This window comes from Delphinus delphis, chromosome 9 (genome assembly GCF_949987515.2).
Source record: "Delphinus delphis chromosome 9, mDelDel1.2, whole genome shotgun sequence".
NCBI lineage: Eukaryota > Metazoa > Chordata > Mammalia > Artiodactyla > Delphinidae > Delphinus > Delphinus delphis.
In genome coordinates, this window is record NC_082691.1 from 53,458,672 (window position 1) to 53,481,621 (window position 22,950).

The window sequence follows — 22,950 nt, forward strand, 5'->3', positions numbered from 1 at the left end:
ACTCTCGGCGAAGCAGAGTGGAAAAACAAAACAAAACGCCTCCCACGGACAATAAAAGCAAACTCGTAAAAGACTCAGAAACTCAACTGGGAAAAAAGCTGTTAATTCATTGACCAGCTGAGTAATATCCAGCAAAATCTTCCAAGAGACAATGAATTTAAAATTTGGGACCCAAAGGTCAGGATCTGAGATCTGTAAGAATTTCACTGTGTTCTGTGGGGAATGAATCTTGCAACTCTTTGTCAGATAGTAGCTTCTAGGGGTCCGGTAGATACTATGGGTCATTATTCAGCTCTCATTTGCAGCGCGCCTTTGTGAGAATTAGATTCCCTTTTCTCGAGCTGGGCAGGACCAGCGGAGTGACTGGGTCTCCGTCCGCCCCACCCACCCCGTCTCCCCCTGCCCTCGCGCGGTGGACAGAGGTACACAGCCCTGCTAGGCGGCCCTGCACTACGCTGCCAGCCTAATAATCTTTCTGAACTCAAAACTGAGAATCCTTCTCCTATTTCTACCCCTCACTTATGACAGTAATTGTTAGGAAATACACGGTGTAAGAACTATCCCTTTCAGTCTTGATTCCCTTCCTGCTACTGAACCTCCCTCTACCCCACCCCCATCAATAAAACTGTAATTGTCACTTAACCTGTAATGATTAATTAATCAGGAAATTAGGATGGGAATTCCCTGGCGGTCCAGTGGTGAGGGCTCGGCGCTTTCTCTGCTGAGGGACCGGGTTCAACCCCTGGTCAGGGAACTAAGATCCCACAAGCCACGCGGCAGGGGAAAGAAAGAAAGAAAGGGAGAGAGGGAGCGGGAGGGAGAGGGAGAGGGAGGAAGGAAGGAAGGAAGAAATTAGGTTGTTACTAAGTAGGTGTTTAGTTTAATCTTAATAACATTTGCTGCCATTTGGATTATTATCTTTACTAGGTCTTACAATCTCAGAATTATGCTGAGCCCAATCTGTTTATTTATTTTCTAAGGTTTATTTTTTTTATTAGTGAACACAAGCCCAAACTGTTTTCCTTGTCATAACATTTACATGGGAACATAATGACAGCATATAAAAATAAATGGGAAGTTGATATAAAAACATCTCAAAATACTGAGGAACATTAGGTACTATAAACAAATAAGAAACCATAATATTTTTCTTGAACAAAACACCATCAGTGCCTGAAATATTTATTACAGCTCTGGTTACCAGATAGTAAAAGAAACATGAAATGTAAATCGTCCCCTTTAAGTGTTCGGCTAAAATGAACATGAGGTGAAATGACCCTGATGCATAAGTCATTACTGACAGAAACTATTATTAGTTCTGCCACTGAGTGGATAGAATGCCTTCCCCATGGCTGCTCAGATTAAAGTACAGGCAAACCATTAAACTCAGGCACTAGAGAATTTTGCATAATAAGCGATAGTCTCAAATGAGCCAGTGGCATACATACAATTTGATTTTTTTAATGTTGTAAACTAGAGTTATTCTAATAAAAATAACTAATAAGCATTCTAATAATCATTTTATTTTGGAATAATTTAAATTTACAGGAAAGTTACAGATAGCCCAGAGTCCTATATACCCTTTACTCAGCTTGCCCTAAAGTTAACATCTTGTATAACCATTTGTCAGAACTAGGAAATTAATGTTGCTACAGTGCCCTTAACCAAACTATAGACTTTATTTGATCGCACTAGTTTTTCAACAATAACCTTTTTCTGTTCCAGGACTCAATCCTGAATACCACATTACATTTAATCTAATAAACATTTTAGTGTAGTTTATTACTTTAAGCATAAAATGAACAAATATAATTAAGAAGTCTAGCACTTTATAATGCTATTTTATAATCATCCCGCTTCTCTCTGTTAATATAGTTACTCAAGAGGTAATTTACCTCAGCATTTGCTGTGATATTAACTTTCTGATACTCTTCATCATCTATAATTTTTGTTATAATGATATAGGTTAGCAAGAAGCAATCATTAAATTGGATTTACTAGTATATCCTAAGAAAATGCTTCTTCTCTGCAGTTCCTCTTCTGGAGCCACCCCAAGGATAGAACGTTGAAATAATTGGGGTTTTTTTTTAGTTCTTAACCTCCCTTTTCTGCATCCCCCACTCCCTTTCTTTTAATTGCCTCTTCTTACTACAGGTACTAAGTACCCTTCTGCTTTCCCCTCACAGTACCTATCAAAACTGGATCTCGGGCATAGCTTCGATACCTGCATTTTACAAGCTGATGTGATTTTAAGTCAGTGTGTTGATTCTCAGGGCATTTACTTTTAGTTTTTATCTCTAATTGTGAAATGAATAAAAGGCTCTAGCTTCTAGTAAAAAAATTCAAGCGTGAGTGTGGGAGATCCTTCCATGGGGGGGAATATGTGAAAGAAGCGGAGGCTTTTTGGTATCCTTTGTATAAGAGAAGGTAGCAGCTGACATTGTTTCTATAAGATTCAGTCTAACTTTAATTACTTTATTGATTCTATAACCCAACTTAGCAGGTTTCACTAGCTTTCATGTACAAAGAAAATAATACAACACAATGGTCTTTTTCACTATAGTCCTTTATCCGTATGATCTCCAGAGGAGTTTTGGGGGTTTTTTTCCCTTTAAACATACAGATTTATCAGATCACTGGATTCAAGATCCCCTCAGGGGCTCAGCATGACTGCTGTATCCATGTCTCAGATGGGAACATTTATAAAGTTCCTTTCTTGGACATTCCATCTTTATATCTTATTGCCACCTTGATCTTGAAAAGATTTTTTTTTAAGGGGGATATTTTACCATCAACTATTCAGATGTCTACACCTTACCCTTTTTTATATTTCCTAATAGGTCCTTTGGCTCAATATATACTCTCTGAATATTTGTTAGTTAATTTATTTTTTTTAGAAAGACAATAGCTAGATTGCTAATTCCTATGACATATGAATTACCTGAAGTGGGGCATAAAGTTATTCTCACTCACAGCCTTATAATCCCCAAAACTAATGTAAATATTCTTTTAGTTTCATACTGTTAAAAATATTGTTACTCTGAGAATCATTATAAATTGGGGTCTTACACTCTACGATAAAACGAAGTTCTCCTAGATGATGAAAGTAAATGGACTAAACGAATGAGAGCTATATACCATCTAAGTTCTTCATCTCTAAGTTAAAATGTAGTATTGTCAAAGTAAGGGCCTCAGATCATGTAATGATTGTCCTGAAACAAGGCCTATGTGAAGAAAAAAAAAGTGGATTTATTGCCTTTCTTCCTAAGGATTTATAGTTTCTTCATTTATTCATTCATGTAACAATTACTAAGTTCCTAATTTGTCCCACACACTCAGCTATGTGCTAGAACACTGCCTTGGTTACTGGAATAACTAAGTAAGAATAATTAAGCACAGTAGTTGTGTTAATGAAAGAAGCAAATTTTAATATTATTGATACCTGAATTCATAGTGAGTGGAAAAAACTTATTTCTATTAAACATGATTTTGCTTTGCTTTTAATGCACCCTGTTTTTAATTTGAAGGGTATCACTGAAAGGTTATTTTCTTAGAAATATATATATAGAAATCCTAAGAAATAGTTGAATCATGTTTTGAAGACCCCCATTGTCAACCATTTGTACTAGAGGAAGAAAAATGTTTTAAGGGGCTTCTGCTATACTATGAGTCACTGAGTGCTCTTTTTTTTTATACTTTCTTTTAATCATCTACAGGTATAAGAATGGCAGTGGAATTATCAGAAGGGCCTTTGATAATGATGCTTCCTGCTTGTCCAAAACAAGGGTACTCATGCAGCAGGAAAGTTGGTAGTGTATTGAATTCTCATTTACCTAAACCATTTTCTTTGTTACTTATTACTGATATTTCATAAAGCAGTAACCACTTACTGAGAAATAGAATTCTCAGATAATTTGAATAGTAATTCAAAATAAGGAAATTAATGTTTATATTAGCTTATTCCTGTATTATTTTGTTTATTACTACCACATCATAAATTAATCAGCTAAAATATTCTCTTCTAGAAAAAGGTATTGTAAGAATATGTAAATCATTGTCCTAGGCATGTGTGTTAGACTATCACTCTGTACATGGTAAGCTAAGCTACAGCTTTGGAATGAAACAGCATTTGTACACATTGTACTCATTATATAGCCTACTTAGACTCATGGCAGAGAATATACTCTGAGATGGTGCAGAACACATAACTTATTGGAGGATATGGTTGGAAATGAAGTTTATTGAGAACTCATTTTGTTCAAGAGTTTTATAGAGTATAACTACCAAATATAGAATGGATGGCTGGTGGGAAGTAGCTGCATAGCACAGGGAGATCAGCTCGGTGCTTTGTGACCACCTAGAGGGGTGGGACAGGGAGGGTGGGAGGGAGACGCAAGAGGGAGGGGATATGGGGATATGTGTATACGTATGGCTGATTCACTTTGTTATATAGCAGAAGCTAACACACCATTGTAGAGCAATTATACTCCAATAAAGATGTTAAAAAAATAGTTTTATAGAGTATAAAATATATACAGTTTTTTGAACCTTTCTTAAGGGTCATAGACACTTAAAAGAGATATACTTTTAAAAAATTAAATTGGTAGTAATTCCTTTTGACCTTTGAATTCATTTACTCATTCAGTCTAGTTCTTGCAACAGCACTAAATCTTTCATTTGGTTACTGCAGAGCTCCCAGATATTTTAGTATTAATTTCTTATATCTATTTCCTTATCTCCCATTCAGTCTTTAACTCACTAGAACTTTAATTCTGTTCTTACTATTTCACAAAAATTGCAGTTACTAGGTCCTTTTCTCAGACCGTATTTTATTTGACTTGGAAATATCTATTAGAGAGGATTTTAGATATATTGGATATACCCCATTTTTGTTGACCAAACTCAATGCTAACAAAGGAGAAAAAAATGAAGATATTGAAAGCTAATATAATCCATAGAACTTTTTATTCTGTGTAATGCTTTTACATACTTCTTAGTAAGAAAGGTTAGGCTCAAACCCTTGTATGTGACAATACTTAGGCTGGGGGAAACCCACAATGTTTTGCAATTACACTAAGCATAGGGCCCCCCCCCATTCCCTTGACCTAACAGAATGCTAAGACAGTTTCTGATGAGTTAGAAGGACATGGCAGTAGTTGAACAAAGGAGAGGATAAAGCTATGTCTAGAGAGAGTAAAGAATAAGTTGTTTACTCTAGGGAGCATTATAGGATAGAGCTGGTATAAGCTTTATATGTGAATGATTTTTTTAAATTACTTTAACATCGAACAAACCCTAAGCATAAAACCTAATAAAACACATTTTTTGGCTTCCCATTATCTCTTTAAATTAAATATTTTACACTTTCATTACATTTTACATTGAACAAGCCCTAAGAATAAGGCCTAATAAAACATATATATATCTATATATGGGGGGTTTTTTTGCTTCCCATTATCCCTTTAAATTTTTTCAATGAGGGAAGCTTCCCCCCACCATTTAATTAGAGTTCTAAGATTTCCACTCACTCTTAGATAATAAGCATTCCTGAAGACATTTGAAGGCCCCAAACACTGTCTGGATTCAGAAATTAGAGTGTTGGTTCCTGTATAATAATTGAAACTCTGCATTTAACTTAAGAGTTACATCTTTTCCCCTCTCTCAGCTATTGCTGGATTTAGTTGCCAGCTTGCTAACCTTGGCTTTAGACCTTTCCAGGTTTGGTTGGAGCATGAAAGGGAGAAAGAAAAAGATAATAAGAAAATCCTTACTTGAACTTTGTTTGGTGGGCTAGGTATGAGGTCCTGGGATCAAGAAATATTTAGGGTTGACTCTCTCATAGGTGCTTTTGTGGGTACTTGGAAGAGTCCCATCACTGGAGCCTCTCACCTCTGGTTTCCTAATGGATAGATCTCTTTTTGAGTGGTAGATTTAGACTCTCCTTGCCCTTGCTACCTCCAGAAATCGGGGTCCACATAAATCTTATCCTTGTGGATCACACCCCTTGATCCCTTTCTGTAGCCCTGTTCGACTGAATCCAAGGTGAGCTCTTCCTCATATACTACCCACCTCCAGGCCATGGGAAACCCTCATGTAGACTTTACCTGGGCAAATTCGATAGTGCAGGCCAATCCCCAAACAAAAGAAACTCTCCGCCATTACCATCAAAGCAGTTGGTGAGCCAAGCTCTTGGCTGCTTGACTTCTCTGGACAGGAGTCAAGACTACAGTCATTTTGCCTCACCACTGCAGAGGCAAGGCAGTAAGTTCTCTCGGTAGGCTTCTCGGAGGCACATCCAAATGAGTATGAGGAAAGGGAACAGGCACGCTCTAATCCCTGCCCATCGGGGATGGAGGACCTGAGAGGTCCAGGAATTTTGTGAACGTTTCCTTTAAAAATCTGAATTTGGGTCTGTCACCTTACTTCGGTAAGAAGTATCTCCGTTCCCTTGATGTGTCAGCTGTAACTTGTCATTCAATATCCTAAGATATTCCCTTTTTGAAAAATAAGAAATTGGGGGCTGGAATTGAGTTTGACTAAAACATTAACACATTATTTTCTATTCTTTCTTGCTTCTTTGAGTGATCCAAAAGTTGTCATTTCTCTTCTTAGTTAATTAATAATTTAGTTACGGGGAGCTGGAGAAGGAATTAATATGAATTTTTCTCTTTACAACTTTTGTATTATAATAACTGATATATATTTGGGGGATGATATTTCCCACCTCTTTTATTATTTTTCCCCTTCTGATATGTAAAAGAGATAATAATAATCCTTCAAGTAAACCTCTGAGGGCTGATCTTGGACTGTGAAAACTGCTCTCTTGTGTGCCATTCATTTCAAATTTGGACTTCTCTTTAGCTACTGTGTAAATTGTCTTTCCAATAGATAGGAATGATTGCATAACTTCATTAAGGAAATCATCTCACATGAAATGTCATCTTAGAAAATAATGTTAATATTATCAATCTTGCCATATGATATTTTTGACAGAAAATTCTCTCACAGATGAAAGGTAGTATTTTTTAATCAAAGGAAAATGGTGTCTTATTAGCTGATAAATACTCTTTTTGTTAAAAGAAGATGAGATCTATGATGTATAGAAATTACAGTTCACAGAGTAGAAAAACCAATAACTACATCAATTTTGTATTACTTCCTCCTAAGATATTAAAGTGTTGGGACAAGAAAGCAAACAAAGATTACTTATAAAACATTACTGTGAGGCTAGATATAATAGGCTGTAGCAGAATTAGGTAGGATATAAAATTGAGTAATCTTGACCCATTTTATTTATATAGGCACATAGGAATTACCACTGTGGTCCATCCAGCCCTGCATTTTGCTAACAACTGTAGCCCAAGTTCATAAAAACTGCTATCTTAGTGCTAGTCATAATGTCTGAGAACTTCAGATGGAATTGTTGGGTTGTTGGAACCAGAAAGTTGAGTTCATTGAGTTATTTTGTCCCATCACACTCCATATACTTAAATACATCCAACCTCATTTCATGTCTTTTTTTTTTTTTTTTTTTTTTTTGCGGTACTCAAGCCTGTCACTGTTGTGGCCTCTCCCATTGCAGAGCACAGGCTCCGGACGCGCAGGCTCAGTGGCCATGGCTCACGGGCCCAGCTGCTCCGCGGCATGTGGGATCTTCCCAGACCGGGGCACGAACCCGCGTCCCCTGCATCGGCAGGTGGACTCTCAACCACTGCACCACCAGGGAAGCCACTTCATGTCTTTTTAAGTAGGGCCATAATTGGGGTCAAAGTGAATCACTGCCTTCTTTCTCATGGTATGTTTGGTGAAGAACATGACTGTGGTAATTTAGTACTGTGTCAATTCATCAGGAACTATGGCTCCCAGAATTCCCTTCCCTTTAGTAGTTTTAGTTTAGAGTTGGCCATTAGAGAAATTTGCACGAGATTTGGAAGGGAGAAGCAGCAGTCGTTACTCAGGAGGTTACTGCAGGGTCCCAGGCATTGCTCAACACATGCTTGCATATGTGCACACACACCTGAGTGTGTGTGTGTATGTGTGGTTCCTGATGTTCTGGCTCACCTTGTTCACATGGAGCAGCACCCAGGCCCATAGCTTCTCTTATTCCTATGAGATCTCCTCCTTCAGCTTTTCCAGTTCCTGGGCAAGTAGCATGTGTAGCAAGGCCGTCAAAAGCACCAACTTTTTCTGCAGGTGGCCTGCATCCTTGGAGTTTGACATAATGAGTGACCAGTGTAGGTTCCAGTTTGTCCTTGTGGAAGAAAAATGTGCCCGTGCTCTACCCAACTGTCTGTCCAACTTTTCTTCCTGACTCTCTGACTTACTAATTTATGGTGACTTCAGGCCCACTGCCAGATGCAGGGGCAACAGCCTTCCACAGCTCTCTTTATGGGCCCTTGTTATTGGCTTTTCTCTAATCCTCCAGGTATTCACATTCACACCTGTATTTCCTCAGCTTCTCACACAATCGTGTAAGTTCTAATACCCATATTAGTCCCTTACTCCATTCTATTCATAGTGTTGTTTCCTTGGCTGAACCTCATCTGATAAAATGCCTATTTATAGAAAGGCGTGCAAGAGTTACCGTTAGCCGTACCTCAGTGGGAGAGCTCAAAACACCCAAGGTATAAGATGTCCCTTGGACATGGCAAAGAAGGAGAAGATATGTGTTTGGCCTAGTAGGAGAGCCCAGGAATGCTACAGACTAGCCTACACCTAGGACTGCCAACGGATCTTAAATGTAGCGAGGAAATTAAAATGGAATCCAGAAATCTTTTCAAGTCTACCCTGTATATGTACTTATACTCTCAATGAAGTAAAATTAAGAAGAGAGCTAACTTTCAAAATGTGTCCTTTTCTTTACATATATTTTTCTTTACTAACAATTCAGTCTCTACTCTCTTTTCTGCTTTTACATAATTATAAACAGAAAAGAAAGGAAGAAGAAAAAGAAAATCCAGAGGGTAATATGTTAGGAATTGCCTAACTTTGCTTTCTGGAGATAACTTTTCAAATTCTCTTAAGAATTTGATGAAACTTGTGTATGCTCCCAACCTGAAGTCCCTGTGAATATATACCAAAAATTTTCATTCCACTTAAGGGCATTCAAGGCTCCTGCAAAACTCATCCATGTAAGCATAGGTAGTTTATGGACCCCAACTCCCACCACTTCCATAACATCATCTTTCCCCAGTTATCCCCATCTTAGTTATTAGAATCATCATAACTAACTGATGAAGCCCAAACCCTCAGAATCAACCTCAGTTCCACTCTTCCTGATTTCTCATATCCAATCCTGATTTCTCATATCCAATCCATCATGAATCTAGTTGGCCAAACCTCCTAAATATTGCCCAGTTCCAATACCCTCTTACCATCTTCACTCTTACCTTTATTTATCGTCTGCCTGGACTGTAGTAAAAACCTCTCAATTGATTCCTGCTTACACCCTTGACCTCTTTGGTTCATACTCCACAGAGTGGCCTGTGGGATCCTTTGAAAACATAAATCAGATTATTTTCTTTTGTAGCTTAAAATTCACCAATATCTACTCATTGCTATTAGAGTAAAATCCAGAGCTATAAAGCCTCACATGACTTGGTCCCTGAAAATTTTTTCATGACGTTCTCTTGACACACTAAACATGTACCGAATTTAAGGCCTTTCTGCTGTAGCTGTTCCCTCTGCCTGACATCTTCTTATCTTCTTGGCCAACTCTTTCATATCGTTTTAGTCCCTGCTGAAATGTCATCTCTTCAGAGGTGTCTTCCGGACCACCACGTCTAAGATAGTAGCCACCTCTTGGTCATCTTCTATTTTATTATTTTCATAACATTTGACACTATCTGAAACAATCCCTTTTCTTTATGTATCTGTTTACTTATTTACTGTCTGTCTCCCACGTCTAGGGCCTTGTCTACTTGTTTTCCACTGCAACTCCAAACCTAGCTCAGCACCTGGCAAGCAGTGAGTACTCATCAGATACTTGTTGAATGAAGCATGTGATGGCTTTATTTTGTAAAAACATTATGAAATTAGTTGATGTCACAATTATACTCCTAGTTTTTATAACATATGCTTATAGGAACATTTACTGTGAAGACGTATATTGCATGCCTGAATTGTACATGAATCTGGATTGCTTGGATCGCAGTGATTAGAAATAACAATAATCCATAATGCCCTTTTGTGTACGGCCCCGGGCGTCCCCGGGAGTCCCGACCAGCAGGACAAATCCTTGTGAGTCCGAGGAGGAACCTGTGGGGGTTGAAAAAAGGGGGAAGGGCAGGAGACGCGAAAGAATGGAGGCAAGACAGAATCCTGATCAAGCCTCAAACTTTTATTGCTGCGGTAGCTGTATTTATACACTGCAGAGAAAGGGGGGCGGGATTCAGAATGAGGGAAGTACTTGGCTAATCATCATTGGTGCTGCGTGCGCGGGCTTTCATTTTAGGCGCGAACTTCTATCTCATAAATCAGGAAGAGAAGCAGGGTGTCGGCCATCTTCTAATGGCGAAAACTTCTTGGCTCCCAACATTTCCTCCCTTTTTATTTCTTTTAAGGAGGTGGGCATTAACCGAGTGAGGGAGTAGTGACCTGAATCCTCCCGTGGACAAGGTATGTGTGTCCACACTCATCGGCTCTTGGTATCTTTTGGGGAGGAGAGGCAGAGCCAAAGATAATCTTAGCTACTAAAAGCCAAAAACAATGTTTAGATACCAACCTCTATCATAATTCAGGTATACTCACAGGGAATAACAGAGATTACCTTGTATATACATATATACACGTTTTCCCTTGTGCATGCTTTGCTGCCACACTCAACTCGGTACCCATACCCTCCATCAAAGAGGGGGGTAGGCATGTCTCTGTTTCATGCCGCTCCAGTGGAGGGGCAGCCAGAATCATCCTTTGGTTCTGCTTCTGTAATGGCGAGGCGATGGTAATGTATCAGGTTAAATTTTGAGGCAAGTGGGGAGTGCTTTCAGCCTGTCCAACAACCAGCAAAGATGACAGGATCAGGGTCACAACGGATAGCTCATGTCGTCTCTGCCGCTCTTTCAATATTAGGAGGGTCTCCATCTTTTTCTGAAAAACAAAAAGAAATACAATCTCAGGGAAAAGGGCCCTGGATAAAATTTATTACTTTATAGAACTTATAGGTTTAATAAGGCGCTCAGGCAACCAGCGTGCTCCACCTTCTTTGGTATTATATACACATGCGGATCCCCTCCCCCAGATGAGGAGTGGATCGGGTCCATGCCATTTAAAGGTCAAAGGGTCTTTCCACATAACTTGTGCATATTGATTTTTAGTTTCTTGATGCCAAAGGCGATCGGCGGCAGATCTACCATTATTATCTAATTGTAAAAAATTAATTACAAACAGGGCATGACTAAGAATATTTTTTGGGGAATTTTTTGTAGCAGTTAAATCATTATTTTTAAGCTTGGAAATGGTATTTTTAAGGGTTTGATGGGCTCTTTCTACTATGCCTTGACCCTGGGGGTTATATGGAATTCCCGTAAGATGTTTTATTTGAAGCCGGGTGCAAAAATCTTGGAAAGCCTGGGAGGTATACCCAGGCCCATTATGTTTTAATTATTTGAGGCTTGCCTAAAACTGTAAAACATTGGAGCACATGTGAAATAATGTTTTTTGTGGCTTCTCCTCCCTGAAGGGAGGCATATATAAAGCCGCTAAAGGTATCAATGGACACATGAATAAATTTTAATTTTCCAAATTTAGCAAGATGGGTAACATCCATCTGCCAGATTTCATTAGGTAATAGACCTCTTGGGTTTACCCCAAGATGTGGAAGAGGTAAAAATGTAACGCACCCTGGACAATTTTTTACAATTTGTCTTGATTGTTCTCGAGTAAGCTTAAACATTAAGCGAAGAGTATGTGCATTAACATGATGTAGCTGATGAAATTGAGTAGCTTGAGAAACAGAATCAGAGGTTACGGTGCACATCAGGCGGGCATTTTTATCAGCTAAATCATTGCCCTGAGAGAGGGGTCCAGGAAGATCTGTATGAGCCCTAAGATGATCAATAAAAAAAGGCGCTTGTCTTCGAAGTGTAAGACTTTGAAGTTGTTGAAAAAGGGGAACAGCATTGGAAGAGGGTTTAATATATGGAACAGTTTCTAAAAGGGGGACGGACAAAGCTATATATGAGCTGTCCGTATATAAATTAAAGGGGATATTCTGTAACATCTCAAAAACCTGAAGAATGGCAAAAAGCTCAACAAGTTGTGCTGATAAAAAGGGGGACTGTACCCTATAGGGCTGATTATTTATAACAAATACAGCAACACCGGATGATGATCCATCAGTGAATACTAGGGCAGCATCTCCCAGAGGAACAGCAGAAGTGATTTTGGGAAATATAAACAGATGTTTTCTAGCAAACTGAAGGAGCTTATCAGGTGGATAATGATTATCAATATTACCCTGAAAGGAGGATAAGGAAACAAGCCATTTATCATCAGTTTGTAATAACCAACTAAGCTCTTCTTTGGTATAGGGGAGAATCAAATGATCAGGATCTCTGCCAAAAAATTGACGGCTTTTTTCTCTGCCCAAAGTAAGAACCTGTGCTACTAAGGAAGGGTAGGTCTTAAGCACTTTATTAGGAGATACGGACAAATGTATCCACAAGAGGGGATGATCTTGCCATAGGACTCCAGTGGGTGTATGTGCAGTGGCACAAATAATCAAACTAAAGGGACGACCATAATCTAAAAAGGTAATCTGTTGACATCTAATGGCCTTTTCTACTAATTGAAGAGAATTTTTAGCCTCCTTAGTCAGCCTACGGGGTGACAAGGGATCTGATGGCCCTTGTAAAATTTCGAATAAGGGTTTTAACTCTCCCGTAGTAAGTTTAAGATACGGTCGTAGCCAATTAATATCTCCCAAAAATTTTTGAAAATCATTGAGGGTTTGCAAATGTGATACTTGTATGTGTATCTTTTGAGTGGTAATTATTTTTTTTGTTTAATTCGAAACCAAGATAATAGTATGGATCTTTTAATTGTACCTTATTTGAAGCAATTTGAAGGCCAGAGGAAGCAAGATTATCTTTTAAATCTTGATAACACTTAAGGAGTTCATCAGTTGATTTTCCAGCCAAAAGAATATCATCCATATAATGAATGATATAGATACCAGGCCAACGAGCCCTAAGAGGGTCTACAGCTTGTGCAACAAATTTTTGACATAAGGTGGGGCTATTGGCCATACCCTGCGGGAGGACCTTCCATTGAAAACGTGGCATTGGGCCTTTAAAATTAATTACTGGGAGACTAAATGCAAAACGCTCTCTATCCTGAGGATGGAGAGGGATAGTAAAAAAGCAATCTTTAAGATCAATAATGATTTTAAAATAGCCAGCTGGAATGGCAATAGGAGAAGGCAAGCCAGGCTGTAAAGCTCCCATAGTAAACATTGTTTTATTAATTTCCCTAAGATCTTGGAGAAGTCGCCATGAGCCAGATCTCTTTTTTATCACAAATATAGGGGTATTCCATGGCGAAGTAGTGGCTTCTAAATGTCCAGCGGCCAATTGTTCCTGCACTAACTTTGTGGCAGCTGTAAGTTTTTCTTCTGTTAGAGGCCATTGGTCCACCCAAACGGGATCATTAGTTTTCCATCGTATTTTGTCCGCATGGGGCACAGGAAGGTCAATGGCCGCTAAGAAAAAGGCGAACTGCCTAGGCCCTGGCGATTTATGTTAGATGCCAGGGAAATAGGTCGTGTAATACCCTGATTATTTTTTCCTAAGCCTAAGCCTGGTAGAAACCCTTGGTTTAGCATTTGTTGGGTCACCACCTCATTGGGGCTGGCCATGATTAACTTTAATTGTGACAGGATGTCACGTCCCCAAAGATTCAACGGGATATGTGGCAAAATATAAGGTTGTACCTGTCCAGTATTACCTTCAGTATCTATCCATGTAAGAACTTTAGAACTCCGTTTAGGATTGGTAGAATGTCCTATGCCTTGTAAATGAGTTATAGACACTGTACAAGGCCAAGAGGAGGGCCAATATTTTTCCGAAATAACTGTTGCATCGGCTCCTGTATCGACTAAACCCTCAAATTTCTTTCCATCTAACCACAGGGTTAGGAGTGGCCTTTCAGGAGTAATTTGTTGGACCCAATAAACATCTGAGGAGCCAAAAGCAGCATCTGCTCTAGGACAATTAGTATGGCTCTTATTTAAAGAATTTAGGGGCAACAATACTAACTGTGCTATCCTTTGACCTTTAGGGATTGATATAGGGCCTTGTAAAGCAGATGCCAAAAGGGTAATTTGACCTGAATAATCATTATCAATAACACCAGGTATAATTTGGAGGCCAGCCAAAGCGCAACTACCTCTTCCTAAAATTAAACCAAAAGTATTTGGGGGCAGGGGGCCATAAACTTCTGTGGGAATTGGTTGTACTCCTTGTTCTGGGACTAATATTGAGTCGGTGGAGGCACAGAGGTCCAATCCTGCGCTTCCGGGTGTGGCTTGACAGAGGGAGCCAACATCTGGGTGCAGGGAACTTGTCCAGATTTTTGAGGAACAAACCGAATTGCCCCTTGGTTTGGTTCCAAGGAAGGGGCCAGGGGCTGGCCCCGTGAAAAGTTTCCCTGTTTTTTGGGGAGCAATTGGCCATTTATATCCGTTTTTGAAAAACATTCTGAAGACCAATGTTTGCCTCTTTTACAACGAGGGCAAACGGTGGTGGGAGGAGCCCGGGATTGATATTGGGGTTGTTGTGGGTTAGCCTTTAATGACTGTCCTTGTCTATGTGATGAACAATCCCGGGCAAAATGTCCAGGTTGTTTGCAATTATAGCAAGTTTTTTGTTGTTTATCTAGGACGGATGTATCTTTAATAAAATCTTTTAGAGCAGCTCCAATCGCAAGACCAACAGAATGGGAGGGACCAATTCCGGAGCACAACTTAATGTAATCAGCCAGGCTACCACCACGATGAGCCCGAAGGGCAGCTTGGCAGGCCGGATTGGCATTTTCATAAGCTAAATGTTTAACAAAGGCATTATCAGTTTCACTATCACCCACTACACGCTCGGCGGCGTCCGTGAGGCGGCTAATAAACTCACAATAAGGCTCTTCTGGTCCCTGGCGAATTTTTGCCAAGGAAGTTGTGGGCGAACCCTTAGGCGGAAGACGGCGCCAGGCCTTAAGGCCAGCATGTTGTATTTGAGCCAACAAACCAGGGGGAAAAGCAGCCTGAGACTCATTGGATTCATAGGGGGGACGGCCAAGTAATTTATCTCGGGTCCATGATCGGGAAGTTCTGTTTTCAGCATTTCTTTGGGCAGTTTCTCTACAATTTTCTGCAAATTCAGTGCGCCATAAAACAAAATCTCCCCCAGAAAGGGTGGCCCGAGCCAGGGTAAGCCAATCATTTGGGGTCAGCCAGCGATCGCTTAATCCCTCCAAGATTGCCAATGTATAAGGGGCTGTGGGCCCATAATTATTGACAGCAGATTTTAAATCTTTTATATGTTTTAAATTGAGGCGGCGATATTTATGTTCAAAAGGGCCGCCCCCAGAAGAATTATGAATATCTGGTCCCTCATCAGGTTCAGGAGATTCTTCTCCCTCTTCCTCTTCCCCTTCCTCACTATCTTCAGCTTGAATTTCACCTTGAGTGGGTAAATTTTGACTGCGAGTAACAGGGAAGGCTAACTTAATGGATCCTGGTTTTTGTCGAAGCGGGGGTTTATTGGGACCGTTCGAGACATTAAAAGAAGTAAGCTCCACCTCAAGGGCCTTAAGCTCCTTTAGGAGATCCAAGCGTTCCCGTTTTTGTTGTAAAACATCTCTCAAAGAGGAAATTTCCTGGGTTAAGGCCATCTTAGCCTGTCGAAGGGGATCAATCAGGGGGGCAATGGGAGCAGGGGCGCTAAAGGCAGGCATCTGATGAGGAGTATTATAAGATGGTGGAGGCTTCAAAAGGGGGAATCCCCAGGGATCATCATTGCGATGATAACGAGCAGCCTGCTCATCGAGAGTTTCCTGATCTTGGGGGGAAAACTGGTCATCATTGGGATCACCCTTAATAGCAGTAAGGGAAGGATAAATCTTTGGGATAACTTTATCATCTGTGGGATAATGATGACCGGTTTCTGGAATTTTTGGGAACTCTTCATTTGAACCCATATCAATGGTAACGGATGGACAAGCTGAATGGAGACGAGAGGCTGCTTTAAGAATTGTTTCCCCGGTCTCTACAACCTTTTGGACATCGGGGTCAAAAAAATGACCCATGAGAATCTCCCTAATTAAATTCCAATACGAAAATGCAGTCACAGGCACTTTAGAAGGCCCAAAGGTTTGATAATAATCATTTAAACAATTTCCTACACGATTCCAGCATTTTTTATCTATTGTCCCTTCCTGTGGGAACCATGGGCAAACATCAGACAAGAACATAAAAAATTCACGCAAATCTTTTTTTCTAGCCTTAATCTTCCGCATCTTGAGGGAATCCTCGATCCCCTGAAGAAAGAGTTCATGGGAACTCAATTCCTGTCCCATATTTATAGCTCCGCTTACCTTATCCTCAGGTCACGACTGCCGAAGGGCGGCCAGTCCTCCGGGGACCTAATCAAGCTGCACTTTCGAGTAAGTCTCGCGGCGGCTCAGTGGGTGCCTGGCCAGGCGTTCGTAAGCGTGCTACCTCCGTCAGGATCCGTTCCTCGAGCCCCACGTTGGGCGCCAATTGTGTACGGCCCCGGGCGTCCCCGGGAGTCCCGACCAGCAGGACAAATCCTTGTGAGTCCGAGGAGGAACCTGTGGGGGTTGAAAAAAGGGGGAAGGGCAGGAGACGCGAAAGAATGGAGGCAAGACAGAATCCTGATCAAGCCTCAAACTTTTATTGCTGCGGTAGCTGTATTTATACACTGCAGAGAAAGGGGGGCGGGATTCAGAATGAGGGAAGTACTTGGCTAATCATCATTGGTGCTGCGTGCGCGGGCTTTCATTTTAGGCGCGAACTTCTATCTCATAAATCAGGAAGAGAAGCAGGGTGTCGGCCATCTTCTAATGGCGAAAACTTCTTGGCTCCCAACACCCTTTTCCAACTGCTCTCTCAATGCCTGCCATACCAGCATACCATTCTTTCTGTAACTGTCCCCTTCAGGAAGCTGGTCCCTCATTATGGTAAATATCTAACCCCCTGAGCCCTAAAACTTTCCTTTGGCTTCTCTACCCTTAAATTCTCCATGGTGTTGCCTGGCCCACAGTAATCCCCAGTTAGTCATATGTTATTTTTATTGGCTGTGTTTTTGATGATGTCCAGTTTACCTCGGGTCTTCTAAATGGTGTAAATAATACCCCCCAAGCTAGATGTAGGAGGCCAAATGTGCTGTGATTCTAGCTAAAAATTAACAATAAGATACAGATTTAAAAACATATTTCCTCTAATCTCAAAAGGACTAAGCATCAAATTGTCCTATATCTCTGTAGAATTTAGAGGAATAATAGTCTACAAAGCAGTTCCAGAAAGCTTCTCTATATCTATTATTTCAGAATTCACAGGTGGATCTACACCCCAGTTACCCCTAGGAAAATCCTCCACATCTAATAGGGAAACTCCAATATAAAGCACACTATTCTTATTAATGTAACAGAGATAAAATTATTAACTAATTGTGTAAGGAAGTCATAATTACTAATTTACAGACATTCATAGCCTCCCTCTTCTCCTTGACAGTCCACCTACACTTAAAAGAAAGGATTCTGTCTTTTTGGCCTCTTGGGGCTATTGTTTGCTATCCAAAATTCAATTATAAGTCTAAACAAATAAACAAAATAAATGAAACCAGAAAGGCTACATGCAGCTACATAATAATAAGCTACAGAAGGAAAGAGAGAAGATAGAGAGGAAAGGCATATGGGGAAGCTGTCAGAGAAGTTTTGGAGGGCAGGGAACTCTGAAAAGTTAGAGCTTCTGGGAATAGCTATGGTGCTGGAGAATATTAAGAGGAATGATTATGGTCTGAGAAGATTTTAAAGATGTGCTGTTTATTAAGAATGCACCAAGACCCCGAATAGACAAAGCAATCTTGAGAAAGAAAAATGGAGCTGGAGGAATCAGGCTCCCTGCCTTCAAACTATACTACAAAGCTACAGTAATCAACACAGTATGGTACTGGCACAAAAACAGAAATATAGCTCAATGGAACAACATAGAAAGCCCAGAGATAAACCCACCCACATATGGTCACCTAATTTATGACAAAGGAGGCAAGAACATACAATGGAGAAAAGGCAGCCTCTTCAACAAGTGGTGCTGGGAAAACTGGACAGCTACATATAAAAGAATGAAATTTGAACACTACCTAACACCATATACAAAAATAAACTCAAAATGGATTAAAGACCTAAACATAAGACCAGACACTATAAAACTCTTAGAGGAAAACATAGGAAAAACACTCTTTGACATAAACCACATCAAGATCTTTTTTGACCCACCTCCTAGAGTAATGGAAACAAAAACAAAAATAAACAAATGGGACCTAATGAAACTTCAAAGCTTTTGCACAGCAAAGGAAACCATAAACAAGACGAAAAGACAGCCCTCAGGATGAGAGAAAATATTTGCAAATGAAACAACGGACAAAGGATTAATCTCCAAAATATACAAACAGCACATGGAGCTCAATATCAAAAAAACAAACAATTCAATTAAAAAATGGGCGGAAGACCTAAATAGACATTTCACCTAAGAAGACATCCAGATGGCCAAGAAGCACATGAAAAGATGCTCAACATGACTAATTATTAGAGAAATGCAAATCAAAACTACAATGAGGTATCACCTCACACTGGTCAGAATGGCCATTATCAAAAAAATCTAGAAACAATAAATGCTGGAAAAGGTGTGGTGAAAAAGGAACCCTCCTGCACTGTTGGTGAGAATGTAAATTGATACAGCCACTATGGAGAACAGTATGGAGGTTCCTTAAAAACTAAAAATAGAACTACCATATTACCCAGCAATCCCACTACTGGGCATATACACTGAGAAAACCATAATTCAAAAAGAGTCATGTACCACAGTGTTCATTGCAGCTGTTTTTACGATAGTCAGGACATGGAAGCAACCTAAGAGTCCATTGACAGATGAATGGTTAAAGAAGATGTGGTACATATATACAATGGAATATTACTCAGCCATAAAAAGAAACGAAATTGAGTTATTTGTAGTGAGGTGGATGTACCTAGAGTCTGTCATACAGAGTGCAGTGAGTCAGAAAGAGAAAAACAAATACCGTATGCTAACACATATATATGGAATCTAAAAAAAAACAAAAAATGGTACTGATGAACCTAGGGGCAGGGCAGGAATAAAGACGTAGACGTAGAGAAAAGACTTGAGGACATAGCGGGGCAGGGAAGCTGGGGTGAAATGAGAGTAGCATCGACATATGTACATTACCAAATGTAAAATAGTTGGCTGGTGGGAAACAGCAGCATAGCACAGGGAGATAGGCTTGGTGCTTTGCCATGACCTAGAGGGGTGGGATAGGGAGGGTGAGTGGGAGGGAGGCTCAAGAGGGAGGGGATATGGAGATACATGTATGCATATGGCTGATTCACTTTGTTGTACAACACAAAATAACACAGTATTGTGAAGCAATTATACTCCAATAAAGATTTATTAAAAAAAAAAAGAATGCACCCTCCCCTCTCCCTTTGACATTCCTGTCAGAAGACCTATAATATTTCTAATTATTTTTTGGTTACCGAATGTGTATCTGTTCTGAGTCATGTGGAGTACCGATGACCTAATCCAACCAAAATAAATGTGGTCTTCATGTTGTTAGTTTGCCTTTTGATTTTGCAGAATAGGTCTTTGTGCCTGGCATATTTTTCTGTTGCTGGACCTTGTTCTTTAGTATTTTGCACTGTTTTTCATTCTCTCTATGGTTCCTGCTGTACAGCATTCTCTTGCTCCTGCACCATGGGCTTACTCAGAGGGTGTATGAAGGGAGCTGCATCCCTCAGGGTATAGAGGCTTCCCTTTCCAGAGTACTGGTTGGTACATTCTATTTTCAATCCTTATAGTTCTAAACAGATTTAGCAGCAAAGAAAGGTTCTAGGAGATTATTTTATTCTTATATAATATTTGCAGTTTTTTAGACATTTCCCCAGAAAATACCATCTACTTCTCATTAGTTCTCTCCTGTTTAATTCAAATAATTATGTTTTAACTACCTTTTATAAATGGGTCATTTACTGCCCTGAATTCTCTACCTCATCATGCTGGAAAATAATCCAGATCTCCAATGTTTATTAAATATGGACATAAAGATTTACTTGTTTCAATAAAATGAGAAAAGAGGCACAAATAAAGGCCCCTGGAACCAATATTCATCTTTGTATCTCTCCGGTTCAGTGTGTGGCTGAACTCAGAGCAGGTGCTGGATACCAGTTTGAAGGAGAGAGAATTGGAAGGAAAGCTAGATGGAAGGAAACGTAGAAAGAAAGACAAAAGGGAAGGAGAAAATCGAGAAGGCTGTGAGGGGCACCTGGTGGGTGTACTTTTAAAAATGTGAAGAGTGTCTGAAAATGGAGTGAAAAGGCTGTCACACCTGGGAAATGTGGCCTGACTGACATTCACCTGAGTACTGGCTTCTGCAGGCCCACAATTGAGTGTTATTTGTAAATTTCACCTTGCCCACCTTGCCACAACATGGGATTCTCTTGGTCATACCCATTTATAGGACATAGTTATTAATTATTGTGCAGGACAAAGTGAGGTGTAATGTTATGTCTTTATATTTGTATTTAATAATAATTAAAATAAAATCAATAAAATATGTATATATTTGTATAAACAAAAGATTTGTTTCTTACTGAACATTGCATTGAGTTGGATTTTCCAGTAGAAAGGAAAGTTGGATTGTGGTAAATATGGAGATGTAACACCAAGATCCCCCTTCAAGGAAAGACTTAGCTCACCTGCTGGAATTGATGTTAACAAGCAGCTTTTAGCAGTAGGCTCCTTCAAGAATTGTCTCAGCTGCAAGAAGCCACACCCTTCTGGGGGTGGTCCTCCATTGACTAACAGAGGAGAGAATACAGGGCCGACCAGCTTGACACAATGTGAACAAATCTGACAGACCTTTCCAGCTTCACTCCCTGTGGGGTTCTCTGAGGACTTCACTGGAAATTCATCACAGCTCAGCTTCTCTCTCTGCTTAATCCTGCTTCCTTCCCCTCCCTTCTGCAGGTATGGATCCCAGATTCTTATTTTTCTAAGAAATATCGTGCCCCCTAAATGCTATCACCTGCTTCCTGGAGAAGCCAGCCTATGGTAATGATCCTTAAAGCTTAAAAAATATTCTACTAGTTGGAAAGAAATGTAAAGCCTGAAGTTTTCTTCAAAATCTAGAAGTTATTGTTAACTTTTGAGTACAACTAGAAGGTTAAAAGGTTACTAATAGAGATCTTTGCTTTCAGAACATCTGCTTATTTACTTTTACATTATTCTCCATATTTTTCTTACATATAACATTTTTCCTATAAAAATTAAGCATCTTAATCCTTTCACTGTTTAAAGATTTTATGGTATAAGGACATAATTAACTGCAAATAGCTCAGATGTTTGCTTTTATTTTAGTAGTATTTTCAAAACCCATAGTAATTTAGAATTTCTGGTGATTTGGATGAAGCATTAAATGCACAACCTATGAGAAAAGCAGGATAAAATTTTTAAATGCTTTAACGGGAATAAAATTTTTTATGATTTATTTTATTTTTAAATCACTCTTTTCCTTATTGCAAAGCAATACAGGCTGAAAGTTGCAAACAAAGGGAAAAAAAACACCCTAAATTCTATCATCCAAAGAAGTAATTATTGTTTGTTTTTGTGTGTATTATTTTAGCGTTTTTTTAAACATCTTTATTGGAGTATAATTGCTTTACAATGGTGTGTTAGTTTCTGCTTTATAACAAAGTTAATCAGCTATACATATACATATATCCCCATATCTCCTCCCTCTTGCATCTCCCTCCCACCCTCCCTATCCCACCCCTCTAGGTGGTCACAAAGCACCAAGCTGATCTCCCTGTGCTATGCGGCTGCTTCCCATTAGCTATCTATTTTACACTTGGTAGTGTATTTATGTCCATGCCACTCTCTCACTTCATCCCAGCTTACCCTTCCCCCTCCCCGTGTCCTCAAGTCCATTATTCATGTCTGTGTCTTTATTCCTGTCCTGCCCCTAGGTTCTTCAGAAGCATTTTTTTTCTTTTTTTCGATTCCATATATATATGTTGGCATACGGTATTTGTTTTTCTCTTTCTGACTTACTTCACTCTGTATGACAGACTCTAGGTCCATCCACCTCACTACAAATAACTCAATTTCATTTCTTTTTATGGCTGAGTAATATTCCCTTGTATGTATACGCCACATCTTCTTCATCCATTCATCTGTCGATGGAAACTTAGGTTGCTTCCATGTCCTGGCTATTGTAAATAGTGCTGCAATGAACATTGTGGTACATGACTCTTTTTGAATTATGGCTTTCTCAGGGTATATGATCAGTTGTGGGATTGCTGGGTCATATACCAGTGCTCTTTTTAGTTTTTTAAGGGACTTCCATACTGTTCTCCATAGTGGTTGTATCAATTTACATTCCCACCAACAGTGCAAGAGGGTTCCTTCTTCCCAACACCCTCTCCAGCATTTACTGTTTGTAGATTTTTTGATGATGTCCATTTTGCCTGGTGTGAGGTGATACCTCATTGTAGTTTTGATTTTCATTTCTCTAATTATTAGTGATGTGGAGCGTTCTTTCATGTGTTTGTTGGCAATCTGTATATCTTCTTTGGAGAAATGTCTATTTAGGTCTTCTGCCCATTTTTGGATTGGGTTGGGGTTTTTTTGATATTTAGTTGCATGAG

The 22,950-nt window shown here is 39.6% G+C and overlaps 1 protein-coding gene across 1 annotated transcript in view; it reads left to right on the top strand.

Moving 5' to 3' along the window:
* Positions 1 to 3,730: 3,730 nt before the first annotated feature.
* FAM237B (family with sequence similarity 237 member B) overlaps positions 3,731 to 22,950 on the top strand; it is a 45,527-nt gene continuing 26,307 nt past the window's right edge. The window contains exon 1 of the mRNA XM_060020578.1: positions 3,731 to 3,809. The gene's annotated coding sequence lies outside the window, so the exon portion shown is untranslated. The remainder of the gene's footprint in view (positions 3,810 to 22,950) is intronic.